A 26575-nucleotide genomic window follows, 5' to 3' on the forward strand; every position below is an offset into this window, starting at 1 on the left:
CTCTTACCTTAACCTCCCAAAGTGCTGGGATTACAGACGCAAGCCACCATGCCCACCTGGAGCAACATATTAACTACCACAGGGTCCAGTCAGAAAAATCCAGACTATGCGAAACTCTGCAGGACAAACGACCTGATTTCTTCAACGACTAATTTGCAAAGGAAAATAAGCACATCAAAGCATCAGAGTCTTGTATGATATTTATGAAACAGTTGGAAATTTAAATACTAGCTGATTACTTGCTAGTATTGGGACTGTTACTAATGTTTTTAAGTGTAATGATGATGGTATTGTGAATTTTTATGTCAGCAGCCTTAAAAAAGTTTGTGAAAAATAGAATTAAAAGATAAAAAAACATAAACTTTATTTTTCAACATAAGCTCCATCAAGGTCAAGACACTTTTGTAAGTGATGATACCAGCCATTTAGTCCATCCCTAAAGAACTGAGGGTCCTAGGAATTTAACTATGTCAATGCAATCTCTTTTACCTTATTAAATGAAGAAAAATGGGTGCCCATTAAAGATGTTTTTAAGATCCGGGTAACAAAAAGAAGTCAGAGGAGCCAAATCAGTACTGTAAGGTGGATGCCTGATGATTTCCCATCAAAACTCTTAGAAAATTGCCCTTGTTTGATGAGAGGAATGAGCAAGACCATTGTCATGGTGATGAAGCCTTCCTGGGTGTTTTCTTGCTAATACTTTGGCTGACTTTCTCAAAACACTCTCCTGATAAACAGATGTTATTGTTCTTTGGCCCTCCAAAAAGTCAACAAGCAAAATGCCTTGAGCATCCCAAAAAACTGTGGCTGTGACCTTTGCTCTTGACCTGAACCACTTCTACCTCTTGGTGTAGTCATTGCTTTGATTGTGCTTTGTTTTCAGTGTATACTGGTAAAGCCATGTTTTATTTCCTGTTACAGTTCTTCAAAAAGCTGCTTCAGGATCTCCACCCGACTTGTTTAAAATTTCCATTGAAAGCTCTACTCTTGTCTATTGTCTGCAGCTGATCTAGGCACAACAGTGGAAAGTTTGCTCAACTGTAATTTTTTAATCAGAATTCTGTAAGCTGAACCAGTCAAGATGCTTATGGTGTTAGCTATTGCTTGTGCTGTTACTCGTTGGTCCTCTTTATTTAGGGCATGAACAAGGTGAATTTTTTCCTTGCTAATTGATGTGGGTGGTCTGCTGCTGTGGGCTCCATCTTCAACATCATCTGGTCCCTCCTTAAAATGTGTTGTCCATTTATAAACTGCTGATTTCTTTGGGACACTGTCCCCATAAACTTTTTGTAAAGCATCAGTGATTTCACCATTCTTCTACCCAAACTTCACCATAAATTTATGTTTGTTCTTGCTTAAACTTTAGTGGAATTCATGCTGCTCTGATAGGGTCTCTTTTCAAACTAATGTCTTATCCTTCTTAGTGCCTCAAATTAGATCCCATTCAGACATATTATAATAAGTTAGTCTGAGTTTATTTTAGTGTAAAAAAATTGAAATCCATGCATAATTTTTTCATGATCACATTTTCCATGAACTTTTTGAAGTCCCTTCATATTTTAGAGATTTATATATTAGAGGTAGGTATTTACCAATGTATTTGTGGATGAAATGGACTTGCTTTAAAACTAATACACAGACAGGAATACAGATATGGAATACAGAGGAAACAGTGTTGGCCAGGGGTTAATGATTATTTAAGCTGATGTTGGGCACATAAAGGTTCAATATATTATTCCATCTACTTCTGTGTTTAAAATTTTTTATAATAAAATTTTTAAATCTTCCTTGAGAATTCATAACCATAATCTGGCCCACATATGGGTATGGGATTGAATTCATAATATTTGTGTAGCATGAAAAACTCAGGCTGATAATTTAATTTAAATTGTTCTTGGGTTAATAGTACTTCTAGGAATCTGCCAGAGCAACACAGATCTTCTCAGGAAAAAAAATACCCTACATAGGATTCAAAGATGTCCTACAAATAAAGTTCTTCTTCAGAACAGAAGCCCACAATGAAAAATCACAAAACACTCAAAAAAAACCCATAGAAACAAACAGACAAAAATAAATAACCAAGCCACAATGATGGATCAGCAGAAGCAACAAGAATAATAAGGTTTCAAAAGACTGTAGTTTTTGTAATTATTGGAAATTGAACATAAAATAAGCATATTTAACATTTTTAAGGAAATAAAAACAGATATGAAAGTATAATTAGACAACTGAGACCATCAGGAATAGCTAGGCCAGAAGTCCTGTATGTCGGGGCTGAGGTTTTCAACTGGTGCATGTTACTATAGAAGTATCAGAATAGCTAAAATAATAATAATTTTAAAAATAATAAGGTGTATTTGAAAAAACACCATTTTATTAATTTAGTCATTCCACGATGTATACATATTTCAAAACAACATGTTGGACATGATAAATATATACAGTTTTTATGTGTCAATTAAAAAGAAGACTGAAAAAAAAGAACCATTTCTGAAATGAAGAACCCCCCCCTTATTGAACTTCGTAGTTAGTTGACAATTTAAAACAGCAGATTAGACACAAATGAAGAGGAACTTAATGAACTAGAAGATAGAGCTAAAGAAATTCCCCACATGGAGCCCACAGAGAGAAAATATAAAAGAAAGATGAAGGTGCATGGAAGATAGAAGGTATAACATAGCATCTAATCAGAAGGAGAATAGAAAAATTAGGAGAGAGGCAGTATTTCCAGAATTGATGGAGGACCTAAATTCTCTGAATCAGGATGCCCAGGCAGGATAAAGAAAGAGAAATACCACCTAGATAACATTAGAAAACATAAGATCTTAATATAAGCCAGAGAGAAAAATGAGACTACAGACTGATAGTTGACTTCTCAGCAACAGTGGAAGCCGCAAGACAGAATAGCATTGCCAGAGTTCTGAAAGAAAAATAATAATCTGTCAGGATTGAGAGCAAAATAAAAACATTGTGAAATGAAGAACATTTTTATTATGAATGGAAGAAAGTAGAAGAGTGTTTTTAAGCTTTCAGTTATAACACAGTAGTTAAGAGCTTAAACTTTGAGCTCTCCTGCTAGTGACTATGTTATTTAACCTCTGTGCTTCAGTTTCCTTCTCTGTAAGATGGGATGACAGTAGTACTTACCTTGTGGAGGGTTTTGATAAGAAGGGGAGTTGTTACATGTGAAGCATGTGACTGCCACAGAGTATGCATTTAGTAAATGCTAGAGATTACCACAACCATATTTTACTGGTTTTAAGATGCTATCAGTCATAAGGCATACCATTATTTTATGCTTCACTAAGAAAGAAAGAATGCTGCCCATTATTTGTACGATGTAAGATGACGCTAATTGTAAATCCTGTCTGGATTTGAGATGTTAATGTGTACAGAAAAAAAATTGTGCATCTCAAAATTGATAAAGTATAGTATTTTGATAGCAAATACCCAAACCCAGGAGAAAACACTGTATATGAAATATATGAAAATTAATAACAAAAAAAGTTAGAAGGAGAAGTTGATGAAAGTGTTCTGAAGCTAAGATTAAAATGTACAGTACCCATGGCTGGAGAGTTTTATGTATAAAATATTGACATTTAAAGCAGCTGTTTTACTTTTATTTCATCAGAGATGAATGTGAACTACATCCAAACTGCCCTTGAGTTGGATTAAAATTTCCCAGTGGCTGTTACTTAAACAAAAAGTGTTCTTTAACATCACATTGGTAAGCACTAGCTTGTGGAAAAGCCAGATGTTGAATGTAGAACATGTTTGATAAAACAGAAGTTTAATATGCAGCTGGAATAGTAGCATTCTTCTGCAGGTGCCTTTTGAAAATGTTTTCAATTTTCTTTTCCACTTGGTTTTGATTACCACTTCCATGTAGTTGAGGAGATTTTTGCTAATTTCGTCTGAGCTTGGATGTTGATCTGTTTTACTTGGTTTTATTGCTAATGATACTGTAATATATGCCAGAGCATATAAGCAACAACAGTCTTTCCAAACATTTTGATTTGGTTAGATCATCTCAAATCATTGTTGTTAGCTAAAATGCTGTCATTTAATATTATCATACACTCCAGAAATCTTTACAATTATATTACCACAAAGAAGATGACAACTCATTCAGCTATTAGGAAAAATTTTTGTACTTTGTGTTGTTATAGCAGCCTCATACCTCGTCTTTCTGCCTGTATGTGCTTTTATCAATTAGGAATAAATTAGGCTACATGTAATGGAAAATCCAACTTTGCTCCACCCAAATAAGATTTATTTTTTCTCACGTACCAGGAAATTGGGAAGTAAGTAGTCCAAGGCTGGTGTAGTCACTCTGTAGTCACTCACATTACTTTGATCCATCCTTAATGGAGGCAAGGTCATTTCTCTGCTTCCCGCTCAACATCACTCCACCTCCCAGGTGAGGTATAAAAGGTGTGCCTCGTCTAATGATTGGCCAGAGTTGTGATATGTGGTCACCTCTATTAAAAAGAATAATTGGGAAATCTCACTTTCTAGGTGAGCCCAGGTTACGCCTAGCCAAATCTGGATTCCAGTAGGAACTAAAGGCAACTACTATTTTTTCATGTGCCCCTTTATTATGTGATACATGTTTCCTGATGTATATACTTCATTAATTCAGCAAACATTTCCTAAGTACCTGCTCTGTGCCAGGCACTGTGAATACAAAGATGAGTAAGGTATACCCCATTTGATAAGGGAGATAGATGTCAAAACAAAATTATAAGTACAACCTGTAACTCCTGTGCTCAAGGCAGATGTGATTGACAGTTGCAGTGGCTCATCCATGTCATCACCTGGTAACCAAGCTGGTGACTAGCCTAAGCCTTCCATGCATTGTAGCTCCTCTTGCATTCCTATCATCCCCAACCCCAAGTATTTGTATCTTGAGTTGTCGTAGAAACATATGAATATACCAACTTCCGAAAGCCCTGTCTGTTGTATCGAGCACATTGATGTCTGTGGTAAATGATCAACCACTAAATGCCAGGATCATGACCAAAATTTTATGAAACTTGAGATTCCCTGTCTTTAGCCACAGGGAACTGCTGACATGGCCAGTTGAGTCTGTGAGGACAGCTATCGGTCATAAGGAGTGGCTTAGAATAAAGCTCAGCTATTACCCAGTGAATACTAAGAAACCCTGGTTGTTAATTGATGATCAGAGGAGTGGGTCTGTTAATACAGCATAGCATTATCTCTTTTGGAAGCATCTAAATTTCCTGTATAGATATGATATTTTTATTAATTGAACTCTGGATCAAACTTGCACTAGCATACAGGTAGTGTGATATTACTGTGCCTTGTCAGCAATGTGAGTTTGGGCTTACAAGATGAATGGGGGGACTTGATCAGAATATTGTCCAAGTACTTAATGCCTCTCCTCCCCATTACATCGCAGCCACAGAGATCATAAAACTGGTTCTACCTTCTCATGTCTTCTGAGAAATCTTCCCCCAGTCTCCTGCTCCTAAACAGTTATAATTTGTATTCATGTGCTACATAGTATATCAGATATATGCCAACAAATAGCTACAAAAAAAGACTGTTAATATTTCTTAGTTAGAAAGCATAATGTTAGATTTTGGTTTTCTTTTTTTTTTTCTTTCTTTCTTTTTTTTTTGAGACAGAGTCTCATTCTGTTGCCTGGGCTAGAGTGCTGTGGCATCAGCCTACCTCACAGCAACCTCAAACTCCTGGGCTCAAGCAATCCTTCTGCCCCAGCCTCCCAAGTAGCTGGGACTACAGGCATGCACCACCATACTCGGCTAATTTTTTCTATATATTTTTTAGTTGTCCAGCTAATTTTCTTTCTATTTTTAGTAGAGACGGGGGTCTCGCTCTTGCTCAGGCTGGTCTCAAACTCCTGAGCTCAAACAATCCACCCGCCTCGGCCTCCCAGAGTGCTAGGATTACAGGCGTGAGCCACCACGCCCGGCCAGATTTTGGTTTTCAGTAGTAGGGTTATATTGATCAGCGTGTACATTGGCATATGGACTTACTTTCCCATAAATGCAGAGAAGGAATTTATTAATTTATTTGAGCAGTTTTGTCAACATTGTTCTGAAAAGAACAAGTTGGAATGTGGTGCCATCGTGCTTCATTATGATAAAAGCTTTGATAATGGCGGGAATGGTTATCAGAGTTGACCATTAGGGGCCATGTGGCACCAAGCTTCAGGAAGGATATGGTGGAGGAGGAGGGGGAACAGAGACCTCTTCCTAACCTGCCCCGTCAGGGAGTTCACCCTGCTGATGGGTAGGATGTCACGTGGCATAGCTGGACCATCCTTACATCTCATCTGACTGGGAAGTTTGGACTATATTCTGTATGGGCTGGAGGCTTTTGAACTTTTTTGAACAAAAGAGTGACATGATTGGATTTTTTTATTGTAAGAGCAATTTATGCTCTTTATAAAGAACTTAAAGTTTATGAAGTAGAAAATGGAAAATTTTCCCATCCCACTCCTCAGAGGTACCTATTTTTAAAGGCTATTTTATTTATTTTTTATTTTTTTTATTTTTTTATTTTTTTTTGAGACAGGGTGTCGCTTTGTTGCCCAGGCTAGAGTGAGTGCTGTGGCGTCAGCCTAGCTCACAGCAACCTCAAATGCCTGGGCTTAAGCAATCCTACTGCCTCAGCCTCCCAAGTAGCTGGGACTACAGGCATGTGCCACCATGCCTGGCTAATTTTAAAGGCTGTTTTATATATTATTTTTACCAATAAGGATTAAATTATACATAATGTTTTGTGATGGCTCATTTATTTTAATCTAACAAGGTGGTGTGAACATCTTCCATGTTACTTTTATCTCCTTTTTAATGGGTATGTAATAATCTATTATTTCTATTACCAGTCCGCTAGTGGTTGACATTAAGCTTGTTTTCAGTTCAGGATTACATGTAGTACACCAGCAGTAGCAGTGAATATCTTTACACAGATACATTAGTATGCTTATATTGTTTTTGGACAATGCATTCTTAAAAAGGCATTGCTGTATCAAAGAGATGCGTATTTTAAATGTTGGTAGATGTTGTCATATTGTGCTGTAGAAAGGGAGTTTATATCCCATCATCAGTATATGATAGTGCCTTTGTGTTCATTCCTTTGCATTATCAATCTTCTTAATCTTTACCAACTTGCCAGGTGATTAAAAAATCATAAAATTGTTCTAAATCATAGAAAAGATTAGGTTTTTATGTAGTAAAATTTATTCATAATTTTTATGCCTTCAGGGTAATTTATCATGCTTTTAGGAAGACCTTCCTCAATTCAAGATTATAAAAATATTTTTACCCATGATATCATCTGCTACTATAATTTCTTTTGTTTTTTTAATTGAAGTCTTTGATTTACCTGGAATTATATTTAGATGTATGGGGTAAGATACATGAAATAAAGAATATAGCTTCCCACTCTCCATTTCCACAGTTACTAGCCAGTTATTCCAAAATCATTTGTTGAATAATTCATCTTTTCTCCACTGATTTGAAGCACCCTTTTAATCACACAATAATTTCCCACATATGGTACATACCTTTTTCGCTTAACTACCTTAAGCCCTGACCATGAAATCAAAAGATTGATACATTCGGCCCTCGGTATCCATGGGTTCCAAATTCATGGATTTGACCAATCACAGATCAAAAATATTTGAAAAAAATTGCGTCTGTATTGAGCAAGTACAGACTTTTTCCTTTATCCCTAAATAATACAGCATAATTACTGTTTATCATAGCATTTGCATTGTATTAGGTATTATAAGTAACCTAGAGATGACTTAAAGTATACGAGAGGATGTACATAGGTTATAAGCAAATACTATGCCATTTTATCTCAAGGACTTGAGCATCTGTGGATTTTGGTATCCACTGAGGGTCCAGAGCCAATCCCCCAACTGATACCAAGGGACAACTATGTTATTTTGGATGGAGACCTAGGGGTAAGGAAGATTGAACCTAAGCAACGTATAGGGTTGCTGTATCGGAAGTTAATAACATCTAGAGATCAGGTTTGGAAAAGAGTTCTTTCTGATAGGTTACGCTGGAGATTGGAGGGATACTGTGGAGGAAATTTTCAGCAGGTCCCCAAATTTTCTCCTGATCTTGGCCCATTCTCTACTCTTCTACTTCTCTAAACCACTAATTCTCAAGCTTTAACCTATACATTTGACAAAACATTGCCGCCCCACAGCCAGAGTTTCTGGTTCTGTAGGTCTGGGGTAAGGTCTCAGAATTTACATTTGTATTAGGATCCCAGGGGATGCTATTGCTGCTGGTCTGGGGACTGCACTTTGAGAACCTCTGCTCTAGGCCAGGTCCTCTTCCCTCCCATCTTAGATTACTCTGCTGGTCTCTAGTTTGGCTTCTGTTTCTAGTTTTCCTGTCCTTTAATGCCTCTTGACACAAATGAGGACTGCAGTGGTGAGAGTAGAAGTGGGGAGAAAGGAATAAAGCTGAAAGACATTTCAAAAGGATTAACAGGCTTTGGAGACTGAGTAGACGTGAGGGACAAAGGACAAGAAGCAAAAGAGGCATTTTCTAAACATCAACACCAGATTTATTCTTTCAAAAACGCTTCTTTCATCTTGTGTCCCTGTTCATGAACCTGCAGTGAGATAAATCTAAAATGAGGTTTATTTGAATAAAATACAACTGACAATTGACATCCAACCAATGTGTTTTCTACCGTTTTGTCTAAGTGAAATCTTACTATGACAGATGACTTTGCAAGTAGATCTCTGCATTACCAAACACTTTCATGGCCGAGCCAGTGACCTACTTTAAGCAGTATCCAATTTAACAATTCCAATTCAGCAAACTAATTTGGATAGCATTTTAGGACTTGTAGAATTTAATCTTAAGTACTATAGTACATTTGCATAAACGAACTGTTAATTTTTAAGGGTTAGCTTAAACCCTATTTAGAAATCCTGTTTATTGTGTATATATCATTATTTGTTTATCTTACTATGCACTATGCTGTCTATATTTACCTTTTTCTTGTGCTTGCTATTTGGACAAAAAATAAGAAAGGGACATTATGCCAAATACTCATGTTTGCAGTTACAAATGCAGATGAGGCCAAAGTATGTGTTTGTACAGGTGGGATGAAATCAACAAATGTCAATGAAAGCTTGCTTATCAACATCATTGTTTGGGCTCCTAGATTGGAAAATTACAAGTATAGAGAAGGAAGTTTGGGTTTCTAAGATATTTAATATTTGATGTAACAATTTTATTTTTTTATTTTTAAAAACTGACTTCTTCCTAGCACTCTGGGAGGCCGAGGTGAAGGGAGGATAGCTCGAGGTCAGGAGTTCAAGACCAGCCTGAGCAAGAGCAATGGAAAGAAATGATCTGGACAGCTAAAAATATATATAGAAAAAAATTAGCCAGGCATGGTGGCACATGCCTGTAGTCCCAGCTACTCGGGAGGCTGAGGCAGAAGGATTGCTTAAGCCCAGGAGTTTGAGGTTGCTGTGAGCTAGACGCCATGGCACTCTAACCTGGGCAACAGAGTGAGACTCTGTCTCAAAAAAAGAAAAAAAACTGACTTCTTGTTATGCCTTAATGTTGTGTGCTTTGGTCTTGCATGTGTAGATGAGATTGTAAACATGTGAGAATTATAGCTAGCTGTAAAAGAGTGCCAAGTATTTGGATTTTTTAAACAAAGTTTTATTAAGGTATAATTTATATAACATAAAATTCAGCCATTTTAGGTATACAGTTAAAACATAATAAATTTATACAGTTGTATAATCATCATCACAACCCAGTTTTAAAACATTTCCATCAGCTCAAAGAGATACATCTTGCCCATTTGCCGTCAATCCATGTTCTCATTCCACTCTCTAGGCAACCCCTAAAAATGGAATCATACAATATGTAGTCTTTCAAGTCTGGCTCCTTTCACTGAGCATAATGTTTTTGAGGTTCATCGAGATTGTAGCAAGTATTAGCAGTTCATTCTTTTTCATTGCTGAGTAATTTTCTACTGGGTCGATGTACCATAATTTGTTTATCCATTCACTAGTTGATGGATGTTTGGGTTGGTTCCACTTTTTGGCTATTACTTTTTTTTAATTTAAGACATGGTGTCTTTGTTGCCCAGGCTGGAGTGCAGTGGCTTTTCACAGGTGTGATCATCACACACCGTAGTCTCAAACTCCTGGGCTCGAGCAGTTCTCCTGCCTTAGCCTCCTGAGTAGCTAGAACTACAGGTGTGTGCCACCGTACCCGACAATGCTGCTTTTGTGAATATTTACATACAGAAATATTTGTTTTGACATTACATAAGTCATTGGTAACCAAAATGGAAAATGTTCAAAAGTGAAAATTGGGAAACTTTCATTGTAAAATATATATTTTTTATTTTATGTTTTTAGAGACGGGATCTCGCTCTGTTGACTAGGCTGGCAAGAGTGCAGTGGTAACTTTGAACTCCTGGGCTAAAGCCATCCTACCACTTCAGCCTCCCAAGTAACTGGGATTAGAGGTGTGACCCACTATGCCTGGCTAATTTTTTCATTTTTTTAAGAGATAGGGTCTCACTGTGTTGCCCAGGCTGGTCTCAAACTCTTGGCTTCAAACAGTCTTCACACTTCAGCCTCCCAAGTAGCTGGGATTACAGATGAGAGCCACCTTGCCCCATAGAAAAGATTTTTAACCAAAAAATGAAAATCTTATCTTAGACCATATCAGATTACAATTTTACGTTATATTATTTCTTTATTGCCCCTTGAAGCCCCTTCTAGACTTACAATTCAACAATAATCCTATTGTTTTATTAAGACAATGAAACTTCGTATAGGTTTTCACAGTCAAAAAAAAAATTTTTGGCCGGGCGTGGTGGCTCATGCCTGTAATCCTAGCACTCTGGGAGGCCAAGGCGGGTGGATCGCTCGAGGTCAGGAGTTTGAGACCAGCCTGAGCAAGAGCGAGACCCCGTCTCTACTCAAAATAGAAAGAAATTATCTGACCAACTAAAATATATATAGAAAAAATTAGCCGGGCATGGTGGCGCATGCCTGTAGTCCCAGCTACTTGGGAGGCTGAGGCAGTAGGATCGCTTAAGCCCAGGAGTTTTAGGTTGCTGTGAGCTAGGCTGACGCCACGGCACTCACTCTAGCCTGGGCAACAAAGCAAGACTGCCTCAAAAAAAAAAAAAAAAAAATTTTTTTTTTTCAATCGCCATCATTTGAGCCTCACAATAGCCTTGCAACAAGTAGACGGGACTAGTTGTGTTACCCTCATTTGTTGCTATCCAGAGGGAATCTATGCCTATATTCTCAGTTAATTGCTATGGGAATCCCATCAAGACTATGCTTCCATTTTGTGGTGTACACACAGTATAGAGCAGCACCAAAGGACTACCTACTCCTGTATGTGACAGCGATTCAAGTTTGAAGTCACCTTATTCTTTCCACAGATATTCAGTGAGCATCTACTACATGCCAGGCATTGTGCTAAATGTTGGGGAATTGAGATGTGAAGGATTTAGTCCCTGATCTCAAGGAATTAACTATCCATAAAGGCTGTATACAAGAAAATAAACTATAATACTGGGTCATCGGAGCCCAGAAGAAGAGTATCTTATGGGATGGAGATGGGAAGAGGGAGGTTATTAGAGTATATTGATGATAATAGTAATTAACCTGGTGCTTACTCTATCCCAGGTACATTCCAAGTACTTTACATATGTTTACTCATTTAATCTTCACTAGAGACACTTGAGGCAAGTAATATTTTTATCCTATTTTACAGATGAGGAAGCTATGGACTAAGTAAGGTTGGTACCTTGACCAATGGCACACAGCTAGCAAATGGCAGATCTGGATTTGGACCAGGCAATCTGGCTCTGAAGTCTGTGTCCCCTGGAAAGGATTCTCACAAGAGAGACACCCAGGTTATGTCTTGAGCGACAGGTTGTAGTAGTCTGGCAGAAGGGTGATGGGGATATGTCTACGTGATTTTCTAGACAGAGAAATACCACGAGTGAAAGTAAAGCACATGGTTAAGAGCGAGTGTGGCAGATTACTTGTGAAAATAGGTAGGTAGCAAGGGAAGACACTAGAAAGACAGGGCTGGATGATGACGGGCCTGGCATGCCCTCTAAGGAATTCTATGATCTAATTTTTTAAATTATACCAAAGATACCACTTTTCTCTTTGTATTAATTTTATTTTTTGTATTTATTTTGTATTAATTTTATTGTTTTGATTTAAATCTTTTTTATTGTGATACATATCACATAATCAGAGAAGTAAATAAATACAAATGTGAAATGATAAATTCTTTTAAAATAACCACCTCTGAGGTCAGGAAATAGGATATTACAGTGACCCAGCTGTGCCTTTGCTAGTCACAGCTCCTCCCCTGCCATCTATAGATAACCACTCTTTTGATTTCTTTGTTTTCCATTCTACTTTTACCACCCATGTCCCTCCAAACGTTACAGTTTTGCCTGGTTTTGAACACATGGAGTCATATGCTATACATTCTTTTGTATCTTGTCATTATGTTTGCAAGATTCATCCATGTTGTGTGTTGTTCCTTCATTTTCATGCTGTATGGTATTCCATTTTATGAATATACCAAAACGTATTTACCATTCTGTTATTGAGAATATTTGGTTGTACCCAGTTGGGGGCTATTTTGAATAGTGTTGCTCTATATATGCCTTTGGTGCACAAATTCTGCTAGGTATGTACCTAGGAGTGGAATTGCTGCTCATGGGGTATATCTGTCTTTCTTTAGAAGAATAACGCCAGAGTAGATACAACAATTTACATTCACATAAGTATTGTATGAGAATTCCTGTTGTTGCATATCCTCAACAAGACTTGATGTTACCAGATTTTCAAATTTTTAGCCATTCTGGTATATAATGGATGTATCATTATATTGATTTTCTTTTGTATTTCTCTTGTTATTGAGGCTAGACACGTTTTCATATGTTTATTGGCCATTTAGATAATTTTGGATTTTTTTGTTGTTTGTTTGGTGACATGTTTCATCTAACCTCTTTCCCCTTTTCCTTTTGGGTTATCTGCCTTTTTTTTTTCTTTTAGAAGTTGTTAGAACTCTGCTATTTTGAATACGAGCCTTTTATTGGTTTTATGTTGCCAGCTTTTTCATTTTCTTGAGAGTGTCTTTTGATGAACAAACATTCTCAATTTTCAGGTAGTCTTGTCTATTTATTATAAATAATAGGTGCTTTTGGTGCCCTGTTTGAGAAATCCTTCCCTGTGGACAGCATCAGCCCATATTATCTTCTAAAAGCTTTATTATTTATCTTTCACATTTGGATATACAGTTCACCTGGAATTGATTTTCGTATATGGTAATTCTTACTTAACTTGTTAGTGCTTCTCTGCCTTTAAGATTTTTTAAAATATTTTGTCCAGATTTTCTGGCTGTCCTCAGCAGGATGGTTGGTCTGAATTACCTAGTTTACCATTCCCAGAAAAAGAAATCTCTTTTAAAGTTTTAGTTTCATTTTGATTTAGAAATAATCTGTTCTGTCTTGTTAAGGGACCTTAATGAATATGTTTACTAAAAAAAATAAAAATAAAAAAGGACTGAAAAACTATATAAATTCATGGCTGTTTCTATTTTTTAAATTTTTTAAATTTAAGAGACCAAAAAGAGGCTTCTGTTTCCTCTGTGCTTCTGTCAGCTATAAAATACTGTTAGGCAACTTAAAGCTTGCTACATAAAATGAATATGGTTATACTTATTGCAGGATAATTTCAGAACATTAATCACAGGAAAAATTTAAATTAAAAAAAATACACACTATCAAATATTGACTTTGATAACAAAACAGTTTAACTATGGCAGTGGCCACTCCCCTTTCTCTGTTTATCCATAAATCTAAACCTCTTTTTTGGCCAGAGATGGACTGTATGCAAACCGTATCCAGAATGCTTTTAGTTTGTGCCACAAAATATGAAGAAAATGTTTTCAGTTTATGGCAACTAGATCCATGACATATGATGCTCCAGGAACTGTTTTTACAGTGTGCAAGATGCACAGGAACAGAATAGCAAACTCACATGATTGTTGGCAAGGAAAACCTGGCTACGTGGCTGATGTTAAATTTGCTTTTTAAGACAGCCAGATCAAGAAATGTCTGAAGACTTTGAGACTGCAGCAGGGAGATGATTTTGCAGTTAGTAAACACAGCCTTGGGAAGCCATGGCAAGGCAGTTTCTCGTGAGCCATTTACAGCTTCTCTTCTAGCAGGAGGGTGCAGTGGAGGCTCTAGAAAGGAAAACCTGACGTGGCCTCTAGGGAATGTTGCCCAGGGCAGTAGAGCCTCCCTGCCAGCACTGCTGTCAAGACAGCCCTGCACAGCCCTACCTTGCCCTAGCCATCTATCTCCAGGGAGGACAGCTTGGTTGTAGCTGAGCTGTTAAAAGTAGGGGTTTGCTAAAATGACTTCTTTCCTTTGAGTGGATACCCAGCAGTGGGATTGCTGGACTGAATTTTGAAATTCAAAAAAAAAAAAAAGCAGGAGTTTGCATCCTTGAAAGTTAGGGCTTAGGAGCCACACACTTCCTTCTTGTCTAGCCCTTGCTTAGACTATTTTCTTTACCCTTTATTTAAAAGAATGGTTCCCAAATAGTGGTCTGAGGATTACCCCCTCCAACCATCCAAGACCCTTTCAGGAGGTCACAACTATTTTAATAATACTAAGATGCTATATGCCTATTTTAATTCATTCTCTCATGAGTGCACAGTAGAGATTTCCAGAGGCTACATGCATATGATACTGTAAAAGATTGAATGCAAAAGCAGATGTTAGGATACAGCTGCCATCTCTTAAGCTAGATATTAAAGATATTTGCAAAAATGTTAAACAGTGGCACTTTTGTCAAATTTTTTATCCTTTGAAATATTTTTAATTTTAAAATGTGATAATTTATTATTGGTATTTTTAAATGAACTAATATTTTAAAAGTTGATTAGTTTTTATTTTTAGTATGGCAGATATTGATAACTAACATAAACGAAAGCTCTTGGAGGTTCTTTATAATTTTTAAGAGTGTAAAGAAATCCTGAGACAGAAGCGTTTGAGAATCACTGCTTTAAATCCTGTCAATTCCAGTTGGAATCCCAGTTTCTCTCTGAAGGTGGCACAGATCATCTGGCCTTCTGTTTTCTCTGCATTCTCTAAACTTCTGCGCCATACAGCTTAGTGCTTAGTTTCTTCTCCTTATCTGTAAGAAGAGGGATCATATCTTAAATGAGAGTTGTTGGAGACTTCCAAGGTGTATAGTGCTGGGCACTACATAAACAGTTAATGATTATTCATATTATCACTATCTTCATTATCAGTATTCAGCTCACTGGTTTATTGGAGAAGCAATATATGTCTAAAAATATGTGAACAATTTTAATAGAAATTGCCATTTGATTAAAAAACAGGCTGGGCATGGTGGCTGATGGCTGTAATCCTAGCACTTTGGGAGGCCGAGGCGGGAGGATCACTTGAGGTCAGAAGTTCGAGACCAGCTTGAGCAACACAGCGAGACCCTGTCTGTACAAAAAATAAAAAAATTAGCTGAATGTGGTGGCATGCGCCTAAAGTCCCAGCTACTCAGGAGGCTGAGGCAGGAGGATCCCTTGAACCCAAGAGTTTGAGGTTGCTGTGAGCTAGGCTGACACCACGGCACTCTAGCCCAGGCAACAGAATAATACCCTGTCTCAAAAAACAAAACAAAAAAACTACATAAAATTAATATACAATATGGAAAAAGAATAAAGATTTTACTTAATCACCAATAACTTTGTTACAAAAGCTGAACATATCTATTAATACTTAACTATTTTTTAAAATTTTTATTTTCTAATTATAAATTGACAAATTATACTTGTATATATTTATGGGGTACAGAGTGATGTTATGATTTATGAATACAATGTGGGATGATTAAATCAAGCTAGTTAACATATTCTTTACCTCCAACCTGTTTGACTCTTACACGACCAGCAGTTGCAATAAGACCTGGCTGTAGGCGCTTGCTGTGACGACTTGCTGAGCATGATGCCATCCATGCGCTTAGTAAGCATTCAGTCAAGCTGGTTGTGTTGAATCTACTGTTTTAGTCGCTGCCTCTGCTATTCTTGTAGCCTACAGTCCTTATTCCCTACTATCCCCGCCCCCATCTCCAGATGATTTGCAGTTGTGTTTAGGTTTTCAGAAGGTAGTCTTACTTTCTCAAGCCCTTTCTGTTAAAGAATTGACAGATTATCATGGGGCTAGGCTGGAGGGCATAAAATAGTTGAGCAAACTGGATTAGTAACCCAAGGTAGGGCACATATCTTTCTAATGATTCCTGCTTCAGACTGAGTTTGTTTTTCTTAGGCAAGCTTCCCTGACTTCCGAGATATAAGAATAAATTTAACATTTTTGTGCTAGGGTCCTGCCATCAGTCCCAGAGGCTCCTTTGCTGCTTTTCCCAGGAAGTCTAGGGATCCCAGGCAGGTAGCACATTACCCTGATATGCTGTTGTAATTGATAAGCAGCACCCTTATTTGAGTAAGCTCAGAATATTGTATTGAGTTGACTTAATTTTTTGCCTAAAAATGTGTTTATATTGCAAGAATTTATTGGGAATGTTCCTTGTGTTAGCACTGTATTAAATGATAGTGATACAATAATAAGTACGACTTAGACTTTGCCTTGATCAGGCTGGTCTCAAACTCCTGACCTCAAGCGATCCTCCCGCCTCAGCCTCCCTGAGTGCTAGGATTACAGGTGTGAGCCCCATGCTTTTTTTTCCCCCCAGCATATTACGGGGGTACAAACGCTTTGGTTCCATAAATTTCCTTTGCACCGCCTGAGTCAGAGCTACCAGCGTGCATCACCCAGACAGTGGGCACCCTATCCGTTAGGCATGAGTTTACCTATCCCCTCCTCCCCGCTAAAGGCTGTATTTTTTAAAGGTAATTCTAATGGCAGTGGGGAAGGGGTGGGCCTTGAGGGTAAGAAAACCAATTTTAAAAAACAACCAGAATAAAACTGGTGAGAAACTGTGCCAGAACCAGGGCAGTCAGTGGCGGTATGAATAGGGAAGAAAGTATATACTAGATAGTTGGAGATTAGAATTGACAGTTTGGTGAGAGGAAGGAGCTGCTAATGTTCTCAGATTTCTGACTTGAGTGGGACAACAGTATTCTCAAGTGAGGCAGAAGGAAAAAAAAAACACACACTTTGGGGAAGGATTGTTTTAGTTATAGGCACGCTGAGTTTTAGGGACCTGTGGTACGTAAGGTGGAGAGGTCCTTTGACCTTAGGCGGTTACAGAGATGGTTCTGAAGAGTGTGAGACAGCTCAACGCTGGAGAGAGGTTCGGGAGCCATCCAGTCTAGGTGGCGGTTAGATCTATGAGAAAGGATGAGGGCATGTGCATATAATAAAAAGAGAAGGGGGAGTATGAACTCCTGAGGAATACACCAGTAGGAAAAGGACAGGGGGAAAAAGACTGTCCAAGAAAAGAGGCTGGAAAGAAATAGTCTAAGAGGTAAAGAAAGTAATAAATTGGGCCCTTCCTGTGGGGTAAAGGGACTAACCATGCTCCATGTCAGATTGAGCATCACAACTAAGCACAATCATTGAAGCCAGGGGTTGAGTTTGGTTCCCTCTTCACGACCCTGTCCCCCAATCTCCTGTGTACAGCAGCAGCAGCCCCTCCCCCATACTGCTCCACCTTGCACATGATGAGCAGGCTGGCTGCAAACCTAGGGACACAGGAGGACCCACATACAACCAGGAGACCAGGAACTAAAACAGGGTGCCCTGGCCCAGTGACTGGACCTGCAGGATCCTTTTTGTTTGTTTGTTTTGTTTTTGAGACATGGTCTGGCTCTGTTGCCCAGGCTGGAGTGCAGTGGTGTCATCATAGCTCACTGCATCCTCCAACTCCTGGGCTCAAGCAATTCTGCTGCCTCAGCCTCCCAAGTAGCTGGAACTACAGGCACTACAGGCATGCACCACCATGCCCGGCTGATTTTTCCATTTTTAGTAGAGACGGGGTCTCACTCTTGCTCAGGCTGGTTTCTAACTTCTGGCCTCAAGCAATCCTCCTGCCTCAGCCTCCCCAAATGCTAGGATTACAGGTGGGAGCCACCGTGCCGTCCTGCAATATCCTTGATATCACAGTAGGAAGGAAGCGCCTGAATGACAAGTTCCAGGTGGTTCTGACTTTTAAATGCTAGAGAGAGGTTAAACAGGAATGATTGAATACTATCCACTGTATTTGACAACTGGGATCGATAGGGCAGAAATCAAATTGCAGTGAATGGGAGAGAAGGATATTGAAAGCCCAAATATAAACTGCATTTTCCGGAAGCTTGACTAGGAGAGGAAAGAGGGAAGGAAGAGCACAATAGCTAGAACAGATTTTAGGATTAAAGGGGGATGTTTTTAGGAATGGGCAGACTTGAACGTTTTTACAGAATTTCTGAAGTGTTTAATGGAAGTAGGGGTAGCAGAGGACAGGCAGGTACCCCGGCAAAGGTAGCATTTTCAGATCCTGGAACGATAGTAAATCTCCTGTGTATTGGTGGCTAAATAAACCCATCTGCTTGCAGCAGACTTGCTTTCACCTGTGCTCCATAGGCTTTTGATATTATTATTTGTGTTACGTAATCAACTAGGTATCTCCCCACGTGGGCCAGGTGCCCTGCTCACAGAGCTGGACAGGTTGTACCCTCCTGTCTCCGGGCATCTTTGCTCACCTCCTGGGAAGACCTTCCAGGCCTCCTTGCTGGTGTTCTGCTCCTCCTTCACCTCTGCTGCCTCACTTAAGACATCTCTTCTGGAGGTCTTGGTTGAAGTTAGGACAGTTGCCAACGATGTGGACAGTCAAGGTTTTCAGAGTTATTTGTGACTCAGTTAAAAGTTTTTAGTGCATTTGTAGTAGTTTGCATCTCAAGAATTATACTGGATTTCAAACTAATAACAGTGGTTTGTCCTGGGAAAATAGGGATGGGGGGAGAAGGGACAGTGGTCAAGAGCCTTATTCATACCGCCTGAATCTTTTAAATGAGAATTAAAATTAAATTTAAAAGAATCATGTTGAATAGTCAAGTTTGAAAATTAAAACCGTGCCATATCAGAGGTGATACTAGTAAAGTAAATATAGTTTGTTGAATATGTATTTCTTTCAGCTTGCCATATTCCTTAGGAAAGCTTTAGTTCTAATTACATCCTGTGAGTTTAGTTAGGTACTTGGCGTTGGAAGGATTCCTGAAGTCTGCTTGCAGTTTAGCAGGGCCTGGGGATTGATATAATCCAAGATCCACTGAACCTTCCCTCCCCCTGTGTGAATCCCAAGATCAGTCTGGTTGCTCTGCAAGAAGACAGAGGAGGCCGGGCGCGGTGGCTCACGCCTGTAATCCTAGCACTCTGGGAGGCCGAGGCGGGTGGATCGCTCGAGGTCAGGAGTTCGAGACCAGCCTGAGCAAGAGCGAGACCCCGTCTCTACTAAAAATAGAAAGAAATTATATGGACAACTAAAATATATATATACAAAAAATTAGCCGGGCATGATGGCGCATGCCTGTAGTCCCAGCTACTCGGGAGGCTGAGGCAGTAGGATCGCTTAAGCCCAGGAGTTTGAGGTTGCTGTGAGCTAGGCTGACGCCACGGCACTCACTCTAGCCCGGGCAACAAAGCGAGACTCTGTCTCAAAAAAAAAAAAAAAAAAAAAAGAAGACAGAGGAAACTGGAGTGGTTCAATTAGTTTTACTGCTGTAGCTATACATGATCAGATGGTAGGGTTTCAATGTAGTTCTGAACATTTCAAAATGATGTTTTGAAGGAATTTGCCATTATTCATACCTTAGAAGGAAAACACTGCTGTAGATAGTTTCAACTAGATAATGAAAATATTGACTTTAGAATTAATTTTTTGTTTATCTTGAATATATGTGCACCTAATAAAGAGGTTCACAGCCTTGCAGAGAAAGTAATGAAGCTGTTCTATTAAAAACTGTATTCAAGAGTACTTGGAAAACTGCCCAGTTTCCCTCGTCTGCTTGTCCTCTGCTTTAACTTCTTTTTTCCCTCACCGAGTGCTGGCAAATGTCTGAGACCCACTACCAAGCAGGCAGAGGACTGAGTTGGTCACTGTCTCCTTCTAAACTTGTCTTTTAAGAAGATATATAGGGCCAGGTACAGTGGTTCACACCTTTAATCCTAGCACCCTGGGAGGCCGAGGCAGGAGGATGGCTTGTAGTCAGGAGTTTGAGACCAGCCTGAGCAAGAATGAGACCTCATCTCTACAAAAAGAAATAGAAAAATTAGCCAGGTGTGGCGGCACACACCTTTAGACCCAGCTACTTAGGAGGATCGCTTGAGCCCAGGAGTTTGAGGTTGCAGTGAGCTATGATGACACCACTGCACTGTAGCCCAGGAAACAGAGCAAGAACCTGTCTCAAAAAAAAAAAAAAAAAAAAAAAAAGATATGTAATAATGAGCTACTTTATAAAGTTGGTACAGAATTTGGACTAATGATATATCTAGAGAAGTTGTTTTTTAGCCTAGGCAAAAACTTTAATCAGAATAAGGAACTAAAAATCAGTGTTCTCTTGATAGTCTGCAGTTGATAAAAAGTTAGAGAATCCAGTAATTCTCTGAGGTGCTGAGGGTCAGACATAACCACAGAGTACTGAGTGCTCCATGAGGACCAGAGCCATCTTGGAAGTTGCAGGTAACTTCTTGACCTTTCACCAGTGCCATTGAGTGGAGGTACATCCACGTTGAATTACTGAATTGCTGGGGTCCCATTGGGATTCAGTGCAGCTTATGTTTATTGAGCTCCTATCCAATACCAAATTCAGAGATGTGTAAGACATAGTGTTTGCCATTAAGGAGTTCCTGTTGAGTGAAGAAAACAGGCCCATGGACTTTAGCAATATAGAATGATAAGTCTCAGAGGACGAACACTTTGTCCAGCCAAGGAGGGTACGAGAAATTCCAGGAGATAACACCTAAAAGACAAGTGGAAGGGAATTAGGCAGAGGGCCCTCAGCAGATATCAGTGCCTGTGTCGAGGGCAAGGAAACTACACACAGTCCATCGGAAGTGATGATGGGTCTGGAGAGACCTTGGTAATAGACAGTTATTGACTGAATTTAAGCAGCAATATACCCAGAGGCCAGTTTTGCTTTTGAGAAAGAAAGAGTGCTGGAGCAGCAGTGTGTTTAGTAGGGGGATAGGGAGACAAAATATTTCCAATTCTCATCACAACACAATTCCATCTCAGATTTATTGATTAAAACACTCTAAAGTAAGCCAAAGTAGAGGTGATGACAGGTAAGAGGGCAGTGAGATGTTTTCAGGATTTACTATATATAGCACCACCTTATCACTGTGCATAACGTGGGGCTGAGGCTGTACTTCACGACCCAGAGCCGTGGGGAATGGAACACACTGTCTTGGACAGAAGCATTAGGTCGATAGTGAAACTAAGGGGCCGACTTCCGAGTAATGACAGCTTTCTGACAGCGGTGTAGACATCGATCACAGATAAGCTTTTGCTGGGCTCACCATTACTTTAACCACCTTCACACACAGATAGGTCTAACCTTGAATAGCATGCGCTTTTGGCATTTGTTTGTGCCATTGTAAAGTGAAGGGAATGGCCATTTCATATATGTGCATATATCTGTATATTCACATTATATGAAAATATATTTCATAGACATTCCATTATGAAATAAATAAAATTTTCACTGAATTTATTAGCAACTTGTTATGAATTGATTTCAAAGAGCCATTCTAGCCATTATTGGGGAATGGATTGGGGAAGAGCAAGAGTAGGACCGGGGACCAGCTAGGAGGCCTCCATGAACGAGAAATGATGATGGCAGTGAACATGAAGAATTGTGGATGGAGCTGAGAAACACACTTTGAAAGCACAAATGATCGGACTTGCTGACAGGCTGATATGAGGATTCTAGGGCAGAGTGAGAAATCCAAGATGAGTGTCAGGGTCTGGGTGGGGAGGGAGGGTGGAGTTCGGGACCTGTTGAATCTGAAGTGATTGGGAGACTTCCAGATAGAGACATTGAAAAAGGCGATTTGGTGTTTTTCTGGTAAAATAAACAAAAGTAAATAATAAGTCAGGCGTGGTGACTCATGCCTGTAATCCCAGCACTTTGGTAGGCTAAGAGTTTAACACCAGCCTGGGCAACATATAGCAAGATCCCATCTTGACAGAAAAATTAAAAAATTAGGTGGCTTGGTGGGACAAGCCTGTAGTCCCAGCTACTCGGGAGGCTTAGGCTGGAGGATCTTGTGAGCCAGGAGTTTGAGGCTACAATGAGTTGTGATTGCACCACTGTGCACTAACCTGGGCAACAAAGCAAGACCCTGTCTCAGAGAGAGAGAGAGGGAAAGTTTCATATAGCTTTTAATGTTTCTTCAGAAAGTGTTTCAGTTCATGTTCTTTTTTTTTTTTTTTTTTTTTTTTTTTTTTTTTAACAAAACAAGTTCTCACTCTGTCACCTGGGCTGGAGCGTAGTGGTACCTTGAACTCCTGGACTCAAGCGATCCTCCCGCCTCAACCTTCTGAGTAGCTGGGACTATGGGCGCACCACTGCACCTGGCTTCAGTTCACGTTCTTAATAATGCCTTGCCTTTTATTGAGCCTATGTTTGGTGCCCTGCCCTCTACTAAGAGTTTTAACCTATTTCATTTAAACTTCGAAAGCACCCTGTATGTAAGGAAGACACTGTTATTGTTCCCAGTGTTGGATGAGGAAGCTGAGGCCTGTGAGGTTAGGCTGAGGGCCCAGAGACGATGGCCCGTGAGCGCAGTGGCTGCGTGTCCCCAGGCTGCCTGCGCCGCTGCTTCCCTTGGCATCTTGCTCTGAGCATGCGGCTCACTGTGATTTTTCTCTCTTTTCAGGGCTTTGGTTTTTTGCACTGAATGTAACCTAGATTCATCTGCACGGGTTTGTGTTGCCCCAGGATACTGTCAAAGGTAAGTTTTTAAAATTCACATCCACCGTGTATGTGTGCCAGCAATGAAATGGGACAGTCCTCGGCCGGCATGGTGGCTCACGCCTGTAATCCTAGCGCTCTGGGAGACTGAGGCGGGAGAATGGCTTGAGCTCAAGAGTTTGAGTCCAGCCTGAAACAAGAGCGAGACCCCATCTCAACCAAAAATAGAAAAATTAGCTGGGGGTGGTGGCACTCACCTGTAGTCCCAGCTACTTGGGAGGCTAAGGCAGGAGGATTGCTTGAGCCCAGGAGTTTGAGGTTGCTGTGAGCTACTGTGACACCATTGCACTCTAGCTGGGGCAACAGAGCGAGACCTGTCTCAAAAAAAAAAAAGGGGAAGGGGGTTAGAATGGGATGAGTAAATTCACACCTAATGGGTGTGGTGCGTAATGTCTGGGAGTTGGGCAGGCTTGTAGCTCTGACCTGGGGGTCCAAAGGCAACATATGTAACCAAAATGTTTGCACCCCTGTAGTATTCTGAAATATAATTAATTAATTAATTAGAAAAAAGAAAAGAAATGGAACAGTTCCCATCTTAAAAAGAAGAAAAGTATTTTCTGACGTTGCTCCTTTCCTGAGTTCTTACAGAAGAATGTGTAAGGTGGCCATCACATCAGCCCCTTACATTCCTACTGTGTGGTAGGCCCCTTGGAAAAGCACTGGTATAGAGGGATAGTGACATTTGGTGCCTCATCCTGGAAAGCTAGATCTTAGTTATTAGAATTAGCGATTCCAGGGTTTTTTGTGAGCATATTTCTAGCTTCTCTGCCTCTCACCGTTCCTTTGCTTCAGTCTGTAGTCCACATTAGCTTTCTAAATGATAGATTTACTCAGGTCCACCTTTGCTTAAACAGTTCTTATGGCGCCCTGTAGCTACAGATGCGGTTCTACAAACTCCTTCAAAATCGAATTCCAATCACCATTTCTGGCTTCTTTTTCGGTGAATCCCTATCTGTAAGTCTTAACAGACAACTGTTTGTTTCCTAGATATGTAGCTTTCTTTTTCATGGCTTTATGCCTTGGTTGATGCTTTTCTCTTTGCTTAGAGTTTGGAAGAGGGGGGAAGAATGCAACTCTCTACTCTTCCTTTTTGTAGTTTTCCTCTTGTCCCCGTTTCCCAGGCTGTCTTGGCAGAAATCCTCTTTCATCTGTGTTCTAAGTGCACCTGTTGTTATTACAGTAATAAATTATTTATTATTTCACATTAAAGTTATTTATTTCTGTCTCCTTTACTAGTCTATAAACCCTTTGAGACTTCTTAGAAGGGAACTTATTTTTAATGCCTGTGGGCTACTCCTAGACACCTTGCTAAGAGCTATACATACGTAGTTTAATCGTTCTAACACCTCTTCCTGCTCAGTTTATGGATGAAAATACTGAGGATTAGAAGGTTAAGTAACTTGAGCAAGATTACACAGCTAGTAACTGATAAAGAAGAATGATTCTGCTCTTTCAAAGCCTCAGCTCACTCTAGTACACCACACTAGCCCAGCACCATCTGGCATGTGCTAGAGGCACAGTAAATGTTTACTGAATTGATATCTGTTGCATTTTAAATAAAAATCACTATAGTTGACTAATTCAGTCATTCTTACATAGAAATTTATTGAATACATATTAAATACCAGGTACACAGTTTTAAGTAGACGATGAGTACAGAGATTAACAAGATATAGTGGCTAGGATCAAGGGGTTGACAACCTAATCCCTATCACATAGAGGCATCTATGTGAGCAAATAAATCCAATAAAGTATTACAGATCCTATAATAGAATTCAAACAAGATCCACGGGGGACACTGAGGAAGGAATCCTTACTTCTGCTAGGGATGGATGAAGAAATACTTTATAAAGCTGGTCTCTCAAGTGACGAGGAGGGTGTTCCCTGGTGGCATTGGGGGAGGGAAAGCCAAAGGGAGTTATATGAACAAAAACGTGGAAACCTGAAACAATCTGGCATTTGGCAAAGCTGTAAGTAGTTCAGTATGGCTGGAACAAAAGGAACAAAGAGACTAGGCAGTTGTGGCTGGAGAGACAGGTGAGGGCTGGATCCTGGAGGGACCGGAAAATATTAACCTATTTGCCAACTTTCATAGAAGACCTTGCACAGATGCTGTATGACATTACTTGTATTTAGTCATTAACATTTGTTGAGTCCTGTCTGTGTGTGCCAAGCACTGTGCCAGGTCAAGACTGTCTACCACTCACCACGGATGGCAAACTGGTGACTAGTCTGAGGTGCAGTGATGTTCTGAAGCAGAAATCAAACACTTGTGTTGTCACATCGTCTTATGAGAGCTTTGGCGGTATTTGTTTACTCCAGCTGGTTTTTACATAAATGAGCTTTGCGTTGACTTGTTCATGAGCCTGTTAGCACCAATACAGAGACCCTTTGTCACTTCCCGAGTGGAATCCTTAGGTGACCATATGCTTCTGCATTGCCTACTTTATTCTCCTTACATTTTGTCAAAAGGACAGTAAAATTGACTTAGATCCCTAGAAACACAACTATAAGCCATGCCTTCAAACAAGAATGTCTTCAAGACTTTTAAGAAACACGTTAAAAACTATTAAGGATAGTTCCAATAATAACAACAAATGAGAGGAAATAAAATAAAGTACAAAGAAAAATAGGTATTGTTATGACATAAATAGATTATATGGTATTAATCAGGAAAGATTTTTAGAAATAAAAATTAACTGGAGAATAGAAAGGTAGAGATGTGGGTTGGTGAGGGAAGGGATTTCCAGCAGGGTGGACGGGGGGTATACAGAAATAGGTATTGGCACGTGTGTGGAAGGAATGGAAGGGTGTGAGGGAAGCACAGAATAGTGTGTACATTGGAGTAACTAGAAATGAGGTTAGTGCAAAGCTTAGGAAGTGAAACTATGTTATTGATACTATGGTAATGGGCTACTTGGGAAGGTGAGGCTGATAGAGAAAATTGAACTTAATTCTGAAGGGATAAGTTTCAGCTATAAATTGGGATTGAATGGGACCCAATAAAAAATACTCTCTTCCCTTCCCAAATTCTGAATCAACAGAGACATGGGACAAGGGAATAAAGCAGGTGAAGATCAAATTTTCACTTTTATTATTAAAAACGTCGACATTGGAGAACTAGCTGAAACCTAAGGGCAAATAGGCTTCCTAAAACTGAGTTCCAGCACTTACCAGGTTTATTCACCCAGCAGCACTAGGCTGGGATTAACCTGCCTCCTAGGGGAGCGGAGGAGCAGAGCGGAACAGGTGCCCCCAAGGGAAAGGGGAGGGTAAGGGAGGGGCCTGGACCGTATAAGTCCAGTTTCTTCTTCCAGACTTAGTTAGGTAAGTCACTTCACCACTGACAGCATGAGTCAGGGATATGATAAAGTCAGGAACATTAAATAATTGATATTTTCCCATGTGGAAGGAAGCCTCAAGAGTGGGGAGGAACATTCTCCAGCTTTTGTGTCTTAGCACATTGGTTTTAACCGGTAAGTCTGGGTCAGCTAGGGTGTGCCAATCTCCTTCCTCCCCTCCCTTCCTTCCAT

General features: G+C 39.6%; 1 protein-coding gene across 3 annotated transcripts in view; it reads left to right on the forward strand.

Moving 5' to 3' along the window:
* The window catches only part of TNRC6B (trinucleotide repeat containing adaptor 6B), a 239552-nt gene that overhangs the window by 40388 nt on the left and 172589 nt on the right, over positions 1 to 26575 (forward strand). For all 3 annotated transcript variants that reach the window (XM_069489869.1, XM_069489870.1, XM_069489871.1), the window contains exon 2: positions 22948 to 23022. The gene's annotated coding sequence lies outside the window, so the exon portion shown is untranslated. The remainder of the gene's footprint in view (positions 1 to 22947; positions 23023 to 26575) is intronic.

This window comes from Eulemur rufifrons, chromosome 16, assembly GCF_041146395.1.
Source record: "Eulemur rufifrons isolate Redbay chromosome 16, OSU_ERuf_1, whole genome shotgun sequence".
NCBI lineage: Eukaryota > Metazoa > Chordata > Mammalia > Primates > Lemuridae > Eulemur > Eulemur rufifrons.